The sequence below is a fragment of the Lissotriton vulgaris genome, chromosome 7, assembly GCF_964263255.1.
Source record: "Lissotriton vulgaris chromosome 7, aLisVul1.2, whole genome shotgun sequence".
Taxonomy (NCBI): Eukaryota; Metazoa; Chordata; class Amphibia; order Caudata; family Salamandridae; genus Lissotriton; species Lissotriton vulgaris.
Window position 1 is genome coordinate 1,066,624,311 of NC_141695.1, and position 13,576 is coordinate 1,066,637,886.

At 41.8% G+C, this 13,576-nt stretch overlaps 1 protein-coding gene across 1 annotated transcript in view; it reads right to left on the bottom strand.

Moving 5' to 3' along the window:
- Nucleotides 1-2,417: 2,417 nt before the first annotated feature.
- SMIM32 (small integral membrane protein 32) overlaps nucleotides 2,418-13,576 on the bottom strand; it is a 105,881-nt gene continuing 94,722 nt past the window's right edge. Inside the window, exon 2 of the transcript XR_015297260.1 lies at nucleotides 2,418-2,791. The gene's annotated coding sequence lies outside the window, so the exon portion shown is untranslated. The remainder of the gene's footprint in view (nucleotides 2,792-13,576) is intronic.

A 13,576-nucleotide genomic window follows, 5' to 3' on the forward strand; every position in this document is an offset into this window, starting at 1 on the left:
TTTATGGATTGATTCACTAATTGTTTTTGATGATAATTTTTCTGAATTCATGATAAACTCGTATGAGTACTTTCTGGGACAGAACTAAGGGCCAGATGTAGGTAATCCGATTTTATCGATTCTAAAATACCGAATTTTACCGAATCGGTATTTTAGAATCGGTAAATGGGATGTAGATAAAAAAATCGGTAAAAAAATACCAAATCGGTAACATTCGGAATCGGACATTCAGAAATTACGGATTCGGTATTTACCGAATCAGTATTTTCCATTCATTCCTATGGGCCAAAAGGCCCATAGGAATGAATGGGAAATACTGATTTGGTAAATACCGAATCGGTAATTTCCGAATCGGAAAGCAAACAAAAGTGAAACTTAAGTAGGCCGCAAATCAGGTGCTACCACCCTCCCCCTCCCTACCAGGAAGCGGCTACACAGGCAGCTGCAACTAATTAGAAGCTTCTGGAAAGGCAGTTGGAGCTGAGCTGAGTCACTGAGCAGCAGAAAAAGTTTTAAGCACTTTTAAAACTGCAAAATTGCAAGTAGCAAAGAAAAAAAGCAGACAGAGAGGAGGAGGAAACTCAAAATCAGCAGCATGGAGCTGCAGGTCCTTGTTGAGGAGGTGGTGAAGGAGCGCCAAAAACTGTTTGGCAGGCAGTCTCTCACTGTGGCAGAATCTGCCAAAAGGGAACTCTGGCTGCACATACTGGACAAAGTCAATGCAGTTGGGGTGACTACCAGAAACGCACAGGACCTTAAAAAGCGATTTTACGACCTCAGGAACCAAACTAAGAAAACATTGGCTGAACACCACAAGCAGGCAACAAAAACTGGCGGAGGCAAGAACCCAGCACCCCCCCTTACTGACCTGGAGGAGATGGTGGCCTCAACCATTGAACCAGACAGCGTCTGTGGACTGGGAGAAGTAGACAGCTCTGCCAGAGCTGCAATCAGAAAAGGTAAGACACATGCACAGCATTTCCCCCTACCATCATCCTTACCTGTACCCTTTGTGGCCAAGTGAACCCCAGTCCAGTACTGCTAGCACTATACAGGAGCAATGCATCATGGTACATGTAGTCAGGAAATGTAAGAACATGTCATACAGTACAGCAAGCACCAAGTTAGGGAAATGACTGCACAGAGAATAAAGCTAAAGTGTGAAATTTTAATTGTAGTGACTGTGAGACAGTAGCGCTTAGCTAATGTACGCTCATATGTCCACAGGTGAAACGTCTCGCAGGCGTTCGCAGGAGACTGAAGGCACACCACCAGAGAGGGAGGAGAGTCAGGAGCCAGGTCCAACCACCCAGAACGTACCACAGGACACAGGTGCACCAAGTAGCCATCCTCCTGCACAAGACTCAGAAATGACTCCAGAGTTGCGGCATCCCCTGTAAGATCTCAATCCCCTCCGCTGCTGTCATCCCCAGAAATGCCAGAATCACACTATGACACAACATTGCATCACAACCAAGCAGGAGGCATGTTGTGGCCCCACTTGTAGAAAAGGAGTCAGCAGCAGCTGACATGGCAGGGGAAGAAACCCACAACTTGCCTGCGAATGATAGCCCTGAGACACTGCACTCTAGTGCAGAGGTGGGCCATAGTGGTGGAAGACGCCGTAGAGTCCTTAAAAGGCGTGCAGATATACCTGTGGAGGGTCAAAGTGTGTTCCGTGGCCTGGAGGGGTCCATGGTGAGAATCCAGAGGATGCAGGGAAGAGCCATCCAGTCATGCCAACGCCAAATGAGGTCCCTGAACAATAACATAGGAGACATAGGAAAGGGCATCAGGGAGCTTGTAGAAGTGAACAAAGAGATGGCAGCAGGGATGCCCGAAATGAGCCAATCGGTGCAGCTGCTATGCACAAAATTAGACACTGATTTTCAGTCAAGGCGCGAGGAAAGGCCGCATGCTCATGGCCAAAATAAAGCTATCAACCGCCTGGCCACAGCCACGTCCCTGCTATGCAGGAGAAACAATAACATGCAGGAGGCAATGACCCAAAATAGCAATGAAGTCACTAGGGGCATTGGTAGGAAGACCAGTGCTCTTGAGGCACTGATAAATGCCCAAACAGCACAAACAGCTGCTCTGGATGTACCAGTGAGTGAGGAGAGCACAAGCTGGAGCAGAATGGCAAGCTCCCTTGCCAGAGACAAGGAGGAGCAGCATGCGCCACGCTGAAGCCACAGGCCACCATGAAAGTGAGCACAGTGAGCACCATGCAAGTGGCCCTGGGAAGCGAGGGCGAAAATGACTATGACAGTTCATGGTGAAGTTTACCAGGAATGAAATCATTTAAGTTAAAACATGTTTGTTGCACATTTGTGCTTTAGTAACCTACGTCATGACACAATTAAACTATATTAGGTGCATACTCCACCTGTCTGTGTCTCTTTACTTACTTAAAAGAAGTTGCGTGTGACCTTTTCCCATCTGTGTCTGCCATCAGTTGGTGTTGCAACTCCAGATGTGTGTGGTTCAGGCAGTGCTTGGTCATCATCATGGTTCTCAAAATCTGAGATATCCACTTTGGTGCCCTTCTTAACTGCAAGGTTGTGCAGCATTTCACAGGCTGCAATCATCTTGCAGCAGGTGATCGGTGAGTACTGGCGGGCCCCTCCACTCTTATGCAGGCAGCGAAATCTGCTCTTCCACATACCAAAGGTGCGCTCCACAATGTTTCGGGTTGTTTTGTGTGCCCTGTTGTATCTCCTCTGGCTTGGTGTTGTAGGGTTGAGGTAGGGTGTGAAAATGAAGGACCGGAGGGCATATGCGCTGTCCCCTAATTGCAAGAAGAAAAAACATTACTCACATGCACACACACACACATACATCTGCTATATGTATCAGGGGAGTTTCACACAGTGTGTTACCTAGCAAGTATCCTTCGCCAAATTCCCCCGCTGTCAGGCGTGCGTAGATCCCACTGTTTTGGAAGATGTAAGAGTCGTGGGTGCTCCCGGGAAATTTGGCTACTATGTCAGTGATCGGGTACTTGGAATCACAGATCACCTGTACATTTATGGTGTGGGTGGACTTCCTGTTCCGATAAATGTACTCAGTGGCAGCAGGTGGGCATATTGGTATGTGGGTACCATCAATGCAGGCAATGACTTTTGGAAAATGCGCCATCTGATAAAAGTCTGTCTTTGTCCTGAGCAGTTCTGCATGCGTTGCAGGGAAGCTGATGTAGTAATGCATTCTCTGTAACATGGCGTCAAGGAATTTTTTTAAGAAACGGGACAGACAGCTCTGGGACACCCCACCTACAGCAGCAACCACACTCTGGTAACTCCCAGATGCAAGCAGGTGTAGGCTGCACAGCACCTGTACATGGGGAGGGATGGCATGTGCCCTTGGGGTTGGAATGTCCAACAGTGGGTGGAGATCCCTGATAAGGGCCAGGATAGTTTGGGGGGCCAGCCTGTACCTCTGCAGGATCTCAGGCTCAGTTAGCTGGAATAGAGTGATCCTCTGCCTGTACAACTGCTCCTCCCTCCGCCAGACCCTCTCTCCTTCTGCCTGGAGCCGTAGCCGCCTCGCAATGACATAGAATGCCGCCATTCTGGTGAAAGTGGTGCATTTTGGGGCCATTTTATAGCCTGCACCTGGTTACCACCTGATTTCAATCCATGGTAAATACGGACTCTTAAATACTGAATTTCATGCAAATTCGATATTTAAAAGGGTACCTACATCTCGAAATGAATTTTTTCCATTTCTTAATTACCGATGCGGTATATTTACCGAATAGGTAACTTTACCGAATCGGTAACCGATTCGGTAAAGTTTCCGATTCGGAAAATGTACTGAATTGGTTGCTTTTGGGTCCCCTACATCCCAAATGCCCAATACCGGTAGGTAACGGCCAAAATTCAGTAATTTGGGCAGTAACCGACCGGTATAGGGCCACCTACATCTGGCACTAGGGCGTATAACATCTGTTTAATAACTCACCCTTAAGCCTTTGTACAACTACAAAGGAATTCTTTGCATATATGGTAATATATCTATATCGTATCTAAAAAGAAATATTCTTTTCATGTATGGATATATAGATTTAAATCACTATATAGGGCAGTCTTTTGGTTGTTCATTTTAATTAAATATTTTTTTGCCTTTAATAAAATGGTGCTATGTAAAAAGAAAAAGAAACTCTGTAGGACTTGAGAATAGTCCTTTCTCTATTTTTGTGTGCTGTATTCGGTAATTTTTATAAGCTCTGTATAAAGAAAAATAAACTTTGTAGGACTAGAGAGTAGTCCTGACTCTATTTTTTGTGTGACGAATAGGGTCATTTTTATAAACATTTGCTGGTGTAAACTAAACCAGCGAGATATTAAAACAATACACCCTTTTATGTCTATGATTCAAAGATGGCGCCCAATTCAAGCTGAGGTTAAACAACGTTAGCGAGACTTAGAAATAGTACGCTTTTTATGCTCATGATCGAAATGACTTCCCTTTTAAAGATTGTGCTTTTTCCAAATAGCATTGGCACTTTCTATTTTTTCGATTAGCGCGGTGTGCTCATACACAACGTACTATAAATAGGGCCTTTGAATTTCAGCGTTCTCATTATGGTTGAAAGCTGTGCGACTTTGGGACCAGCTCCGTGAGGCTAGCATAATTATTATCTAAGATATGGCCGTGATTGTTGCAGACGCTACACCCCTTTATATTACGTTTAGAAGGATATTTAGAAGTATAAATAGTGGAACTAGGGATAGTGTCTCTGCTCACTCTTTTTATATCCTTGCTTTATAGAGCTCAAGGACACATTGGAGTCCCCTTTTTAATAGAAGTTTCATCAAAGACACGATTATAAAGTGAACAAGCACTATATATCAGAGTTGCATCCCTCGCTCTTAAAGTAAGCATTTTTGGATAACATAATGGAGTGCCACCTCGAATTGTGAGTAGTTTATTCCTAAATTGTATTTTCTTCTCTTTTCCAGAATACAGAGCCCACTTGCAGAAAATACAGATAAGTGCCTGTTTGATTCATGATTTCATACTGTGTCCAGTGACAGTTTGTAACAGCCTGCAACTTTATTCCCCAGATTAAGTAAGCTGATACTTTTTTACATATATAGTTGGTATAAGGCTATATTTTTCTTTGATACATGACATCTCTATATATATTTATTTGACGTTTATGTCTCGGTTTATCGTTTACTTATAGATACTTGCCAATTATCTATTTGATATATAAGCGCCAGAATGCGGTGGTTTTAAGTCTGAATTCTGAAAACACGCTAACCTTAGGACCCTGAATCGAATAACCTTTTAGTAAGTGTTGTCACCTGGACTTGCTGTTCTGTTTTCAGCTCTGCTGTGCGAGGGAACTGCCCTATCCTGATTGTCTCCTGCGCTGCCAGTCCTGTGCAAACGATCATCTTTCAGCGCTCCGTGGTGCCGCCTCCCCTGGACTCGCTGGTGTGAGCGAGAGCTGCAGTTGGCACGCTCTGTCCCACGCTCCCAGCTTGAGTCCTTAGGGTTGAGGCCAGGGCGCAACAACTACACACTCAGCCCGGGGGACTGCGAGGACCAGAAATCCCAGCTTGGATCAGCTGGTTCCTCTTCCCCCAGGCGACACGCCCACGGACACGCCCACCGGCAAAGCAGGCATTTAACTTCGTGACACCCGCTTTGCGGGTGCCACTCACCTGGACTTGCTGTTCTGTTTTCAGCTCTGCTGTGCGAGGGAACTGCCCTATCCTGATTGTCTCCTGCGCTGCCAGTCCTGTGCAAGCGATCATCTTTCAGCGCTCCGTGGTGCCGCCTCCCCTGGACTAGCTGGTGTGAGCGAGAGCTGCAGTCGGCACGCTCTGTCCCACGCTCCCAGCTTGAGTCCTTAGGGTTGAGGCCAGGGCGCAACAACTACACACTCAGCCCGGGGGACTGCGAGGACCAGAAATCCCAGCTTGGATCAGCTGGTTCCTCTTCCCTCAGGCGACACGCCCATGGACACGCCCACCGGCGAAGCAGGCATTTAACTTCGTGACACCCACTTCGCGGGTGCCACTCACCTGGACTTGCTGTTCTGTTTTCAGCTCTGCTGTGCGAGGGAACTGCCCTATCCTGATTGTCTCCTGCGCTGCCAGTCCTGTGCAAACGATCATCTTTCAGCGCTCCGTGGTGCCGCCTCCCCTGGACTCGCTGGTGTGGGCGAGAGCTGCAGTCGGCACGCTCTGTCCCACGCTCCCAGCTTGAGTCCTTAGGGTTGAGACCAGGGCGCAACAACTACACACTCAGCCCGGGGGACTGCGAGGGACAGAAATCCCAGCTTGGATCAGCTGGTTCCTCTTCCCCCAGGCGACACGCCCACGGACACGCCCACCGGCGAAACATATATAAATTACACCTAGCCGACCGCGACGCGGGACGCGCGCTAGACCAAGCGCGGAGCTAAGCCCGGGCAAAGGGCGGGCTGTCTGTGGCCGTCCGGGGACGACCGAGGACGGGACGGGCCACCACACTTTCACCCCACCTAGGAGTACCGGTCTACTTGGAAAAAAGATTCGGCCGTTACTCTATCCAGGTGAGACTGTATATTAATTCACGCATATTATGTCACGCATATCTCTAGGAGTTGACTAAAGCCGAGGACCCCGTCCATTTATATCTTTCACATTTCACCTAAGAACTAGTCAAATAACACTAAACATCTTCCAAATAAGATATAGAACTAAAAACAAAATCTCGTGAGAATCGGTACTAATCATTAATATCTTCATCAGATCTCTAGCCTCCTTATGATGGCCTTAAAAAAACTACGCCCACAAACAATCTATATGAAGCGCATGGGTACTGACGCAGCTGTCAGAAAATCCACAGACAAATCGATGAAACTCGGACAAATTTCCTGTACTCCGGCAATAACTAAATATTTTTCTACCCTCTCTACGAAAAACCATTCATTTCTTTTTACATCAGAAGAAGAAAAAAAGCTAAATCTCTCAATAAATGAGACTGAACATCAGTTGCTATTACCCTCTGAACTAAGCATTGATAACCAAGGATCAACTAATATAGAGAGCAACTTGGCAAAGATCTCCTTCTCTGAAGAGCACCATAAATCGATATTAGAGACGTCACAAATAACACCTATAAAACACCAGGATAGCGAACTAAGTCTGGAGGTCTCTGCAAGTAACATTACGAAGATGGAAGAAGAAAAATTAGAAATTCCGTTAAGTCAAAAGCAGCCACTTACCAGTTCCCCAGAAAAATCACCCAATCTGTATTCTAATCAAACTAACCTCACTGACCCCCATTTTTCCAATTTAACGCCCGGAAACACTGTTTCCCCCCTGTCAAAAGCACTTGGTCAAATTCTAGCCAATTCTGATGACACCCTTGATGTCCAAATAGGTATTTTCAAATTCTTGGTGGAAGAAAAAAAGAAAAAAGACCTTACTAATGTTACATCAAAAAAACCTGTAACAGCCAACATGTCACAAACTGAAGATGGCGAAAAAAAAGGAACTAAGTCTCCAAAAAAACAAGATGCAAGTTCACAAACATCTGACGTGATAATAATTGAGACTAAAACTAAGGAATTAAGAAAAAAGAAAAAATCTCCTTTAACCCACTCTCTCAAGAAACTGTTCGGAGAAGACATAGAAAACATCACCGAAAATAACATTAAACACTATCCCATCTTTTCAAATAAAGACATCGATACCGGTCCAGGTCCGATAGCTCGTGACAATAAAGTAGATTCAACGAGAGTTATCGATGGACAGGAACTAAATCAAACAGGAAAGACCAAAAATAATAACGACCAGGAAGAAAAAATGGGAAAGAAAAAGAGAAGAAAGCCTCTGAGAAGAATCCAGAAGAAAAAAGGGAAGAAGCTTAAATTTCAAAAACATACTTTCTCAAACTTTGTGAACTCTCCAGCAACTCAAATAACACCGTTGGTGAAATCTTTGAACCCAAAAGCAGAAGAATACTGTCCGACCATAGTAAAAAGAACAACAGGGCAAAAAACCAGGATACAAAAGAACTACAAGATTATAAATTACAGCAGTGGGATGGAACTCTCTCAAAACACATAATAATAGAAGAACTCTTTCCAACAGACAATATGCCGTTCAACCGTGGTAGAATAATTAATCTATTATAAGAAATACCATCCCTGAACTCTCTGACTAGTAAAGAAATTGACCTAGTACGCTTTCCGAAAAAAGAAAATGACAAATTAGTACAAGTGTCATTCTTTTCCCCAGTTCTCCCTGGAATAATTATAAGAGAGAGGAAATTCTACACAAGAATGGCTATGACGTGATCTCAATATCAGAACTTAAAACAAACGTACAAAATAATGCTGCAATTAGACAATCTCATACAAATGATAATTTCAGTTCAAAATGGGGAGAATCTGCATCAAACTCTATGAGAAAAGACACACTAAAAATACAAGTAACGCATGGTGAAAGGTCAGTATGGTCCCGGAACACAGGTCTAAGTAACACAGTGAATTCTCTGAAATCTTGGGCATGGCTATCAGAAGCTTTAAACAGTAAAAAAATGGATAAACCTCAACAACATCTGGTTTAGCAAAGGCTTGAAGCTATTGTCATGGAATCTGGCCGGGAAAACCGCCAAAAAATGAAAGATGCAACTAAAGATCTTCCAGATATTCTGGCCCTGCAGGAAACATGGTCAACCGCTCCCTTCACACAAAAAGGATACTATGTCTATGAAACTTCAGCAAATAAATCCAAAAGATGTCATGCAAAGGGAGGTTTGGCAATCTTGTTGAAAGAAGAATATTCATGGTCACAAGAAATAATTGACACACATTCAGATAACCTGCAATGTATTAAAGTATTATTTAAAACACAATCATCAGCTATTCATAAGAAAACACTACTTTTTAACATTTATGCTCCGCCCAGTAAAAAATATGACCCATTATTTGACCATCTATTGGAGATCATTACTCACATCCTCGAAGATCAACTTCATTTGCCATATATAATAATGGGTGACTTAAACGCTAAAATCTCAAACAGTGAAATTAAGAAATGGGCTCTATTATTTAAGGAGGAATCTTTGGAAATATCACTCCCGCAATTTCCAAAAGGAGCTAAATCAGACAAAAGAGAAAGCTCATTATTATCATTCCTTCCTAGTATAAATGGGACAATACTAAATGGAAATACCAACGGAGATAAACCAGCATCATACACTAGGCAGGGTAATGGAATTCCTTCTATTCTTGATTACTTCATATGTGGGAATGAAGAAAAAGAACAAATCACTCAACTGCCCATTAAATTCAATGAGGAAAGTGACCATGCACTCCTACATTTAACAACCCTCTGGTTGGCACAGACTACTTTTCAGAACGAGCCAATATTCAACAAACCGAAAATGGAAGTAAATATAGTCCAGCGTCGGATTTACTGGGGTGCAGAAAACCTGGACTATTTGAATATTATAATTTCACAAACTCAACTGTTAACTACTATTTACTCAGATGACCCCATAAAGAACTTCGAATATATAATGTATGAACTTAAGCATGCCTTACAAAGTAAATTAAATCAGGATAGACCAATACAAAGAAAATGTGCCAGTAGGAACAAAAACTGTAATCAGCCAACTATAAAAAAACTCAATAGGTTGATTCGAGCCCAGTATTTGAGTTACTCATCAGTAAATAGAGCGGAAATTAACAGACTAAAGAACCAAATACGAAGAGAAAAAACTAAACAGGAAAAATTGAAGCAGGACTTTAACTAGATTGACATCCAACTAGCAGTCAAGCAATGCAACCAACGCAAATATTGGTCTTTGATTGCGAAAATTACCGGAACCAAAAAGAAGTTAGAAGCAATCCCTGTTTCAGAGGAAGACTGGGGCATCTACTTAAGCGACCTATATAAATCTAATCTGAATATAATGGTGAGAAAGGATGTTGAACGAGATATGGAAATCAAAGATACTAAACTCACCAAGACCTCGGCATTGTCTATTGCCACGAACATCAAAAAGGCAAGAAGTACGGGCGCTTCCGGCCCTGATCAGATTCCTATCAAAGTCTACCAAACTGACCATAAAGCATGGGGCCAAATGCTCTCGCCATTATTTAATTATATATTTGATTCTGGGAAAATTCCTAACTCCTGGAAAGGAAGCATAATAATTCCAATATATAAAAAAGGAAAAAGGAGCATAGCCGGAAACTACAGACAAATAGCCCTTATGGATGCTGCCGGTAAGATCTTCGCTGCAGAAATATTGGACAGGTTGAAATCTTGGGCATTTACGCTGGGACTAATTCCCATGTTTCAGGCTGGATTCTGACCGAATCATTCAGTTACGGACAATATAGCAACCTTTCAAACAATTCTAGATAAATATGTAACTGGAAAATCTCAATCAATATATGCAGCGTTTATAGATTACTCTACTGCCTTTGACCGAGTGGATAGACGACCCTGTGGACAAAATTAAGAAAGATGGGTATCCCGGAGCCTCTATTACAACTAATAGTGAACCTGCATAGTAACACCTGGTGCCGAGTTCAAATGGGGAGTGATAAGGGCTTGTCAAAGATAATACAGACATCCAACGGCTTAAAACAAGGGTGTCTCTTGGCCCCCATCTTATTCTCTCTATACTTAAGCGACCTACCGTCCCATTTACAACAAGGGCTATGTACTCCTCCGAAGATTGCCACTCAGCGCATTCATGCCCTGCTGTATGCGGACGATATAGTTATGTTCGATTTAACGCCTTTTGGACTTCAAAGTCTTCTAGATATCTTATACAGCTACTCTAAAGAACATTTTTTAATTCCAAATATAAATAAAACCAAAGTAGTTGCATTTTCAAAAAAGAAAAAAGGTGTGAGGTACCAATGGAAACTGGGAGGAGAGACGCTGGAGCAGACAAAGGAATATACCTATCTTGGTAGAATTTTCTCACATAATATGAGTAACAACAAACAAATTAACCATTTAAAAAGGAAAAGTGATCTACATGCTGGGGCCATGTCACGCCTGTACACGGCCACTGGAAACAGGCATTTTTCTGCATTAATAAAAATCTATAGAGCTAAGATTCCCCCGGTTCTGTCATATGCTTCCGAATATATTCCCTTAAAACAATGGAGTTATATGGACTTAAACGAAGGCAAAATACTAAAAAAATTACTGAAAGTTTCTAATTCTAGACCTGTACAGGCGCTAAGACTGGAATGTACGATCACAAGCGCATATGCGACAGCAGTAGCAAGCATCATCAGGTGGGCCTATAACCTTCTCCATTCAAAAGAAGGTACTCTACGATATCTGTTAAAAGTCGAGACATTCAATAATGACTCCACTCATTTTATCTTCTCCAAAAATATGGGAGAGGCTTTTCGGTTAGCAAAAATCAGTTTAGAAATGCTGTCATCATGGACACCTGTACAACTCAAACTCTTTCTAAAAAACTTTTCCCCCAAATTGAGTTATGAGCTTGATCATTCCCACTGTACTAAACTATCCATGTACAAGACTTATGCTGACTCTCAAGAATATAAGCAAAAACATCCGTATTTGGAATATACTCTTACACACGGCGCAAGGCGCACAATCATGATGTTGCGCTTGGGTATACTTCCCGTATTATCCTTTTCCTCTTCCTGGAGACAAGACAGTCCCTCGCAATGTAACCTTTGTCAGGGGGGCAAACAGAATCTTGAGCACCTGCTCTTTATATGCCCAAACAACAATGTTGTTAATGCAAGGTTAACATGCTTAGAGCCCATTTATCGGTCCTGCAGGATTGTTAATGCAAAAGATTTTATTTCTTTATGTGTTAAGCCACCTAACGAATATGTTTGCTATAGAATTTTTAAGTTTATGAAAATTTCATTGAAAATGTATTAATTTGTATGTAAAACAAAATGTATATTTTTAAATTAATTTTGTGGTCCTCAAAAGAGTACCGAAACAAAATAAAAACTTTGACTTGACTTTGTGTTGTAAGGTTTGTCATTAGCATTTTCAGTTTTTTGGCAAAAGATTATAGATCTAAAATCTACACTTTTGGTTCATTGTTTTTTCAGTTGCCCTATAATTTGTCTGACAATTTACTAGTGCTAATCAAGCTCATTGAGTTCCTAGTAAGTGGTACCCCATAATAATACATAAACTTTCTTATAGCTTGTATTCTTGTATTCATCTAAAAACCTACGTTTTGAATAAAGTTGGGTATGAGATATCTCTTGACTAGGCTGACGCGTACAGCATTTATTCTATGATATAGAATAAGCACTTTTTACGCGTATTTTTTGACAAATTAGCCTGAGATGTGACCACATCGAGTTCTGGGCTACTTAACCACTATTCTTTCTATATTCTCTTCTTGTTTTCTTTCTTTCTCTACTTTCTTATCCTCATAAATTTTCTGTTATCCCTTGACATGATGTTGAATATGTTTATAGATTTTTGTATATAACACATTTTTTGTGAAAAATAATATCATTGATTGTACACATTTCTTTCTTTCTCTCCCCCTTCTCTCTTCCTTTTATCTTTCTTTGTCGCCCCCAAACCTCCCCGCCCCGCCCCTCCCTCCTTCTTTTCTTTCTCTTAGTTATTAAATATATTCCTCTTTTTTAAAGAAGTGATTATAAGATTTAGTAATGATGGATTGCAAATATTTTGTTTGTTTAATGTAAAGATATTCAATGAAATGCAGTATCTGTGATAAATTCATGATTTTTTGTTAAAGATTAAATTAGCTTTTTAGTTACTTATATTGTTTATATTTGAAGTAATGATCAATTTTCTAGGTGCACATGTATATACCACAGAATTGTAATTATGTTGTTATTTTATGCCTCACATAGCTGTATTGCAATATACGGTCTCCTGACGAAGGCTGTTTTGCTGAAACATGTGTAGCTCACATCTACCACATTCCTCATATCCACTACGTATCGACCGTATATTCAACCTCATTTGATGAAATTGCTGGAGTGTAAAGTGAATTTTTATCTGTTGTTAGTATTTATCGACATTGTATATTTTCAAAATGAATTTAAGAAAAATATATCTATATAAAAATAAGATTAAATAAAAGTATATATCTTCTTCCAAAAATGTTTGTACTCTTGATCTATGTGTAGAGAATAATTATGGCTGCATTCATGTGTACACCTAGAATGATTTAACGGTTTTTGATTGAAACTTTCTATAATTCCTTTACCTACTGTACCTTCCCAGGGCTTCCAGACTATGGTAATTCATACCGATCCATATGGAAAGTCTTAGGGCCTGATTACGACTTTAACCGAGTGGCGCTGGGTCCACCCCACCGACTCACCGCCAAAGCGGCTGTGGCTGGGCAATAGCGGTCCGAAAGCACTTACTGTAAAAGGGCAGTCAGGAGACTGCCACCGCCAAGCCTCCATGAGTCTGGTGATCCATGGACCCTACGACTCAAAATTAAGCCCTTAGTATTCCTATCCATTCATAATTAAAGGCAACTTAGGCCAGTCTTTCAAACATTTAACTATTGTCACCTAAAATTCTACAAAGTTTGTACGCATTCGGAG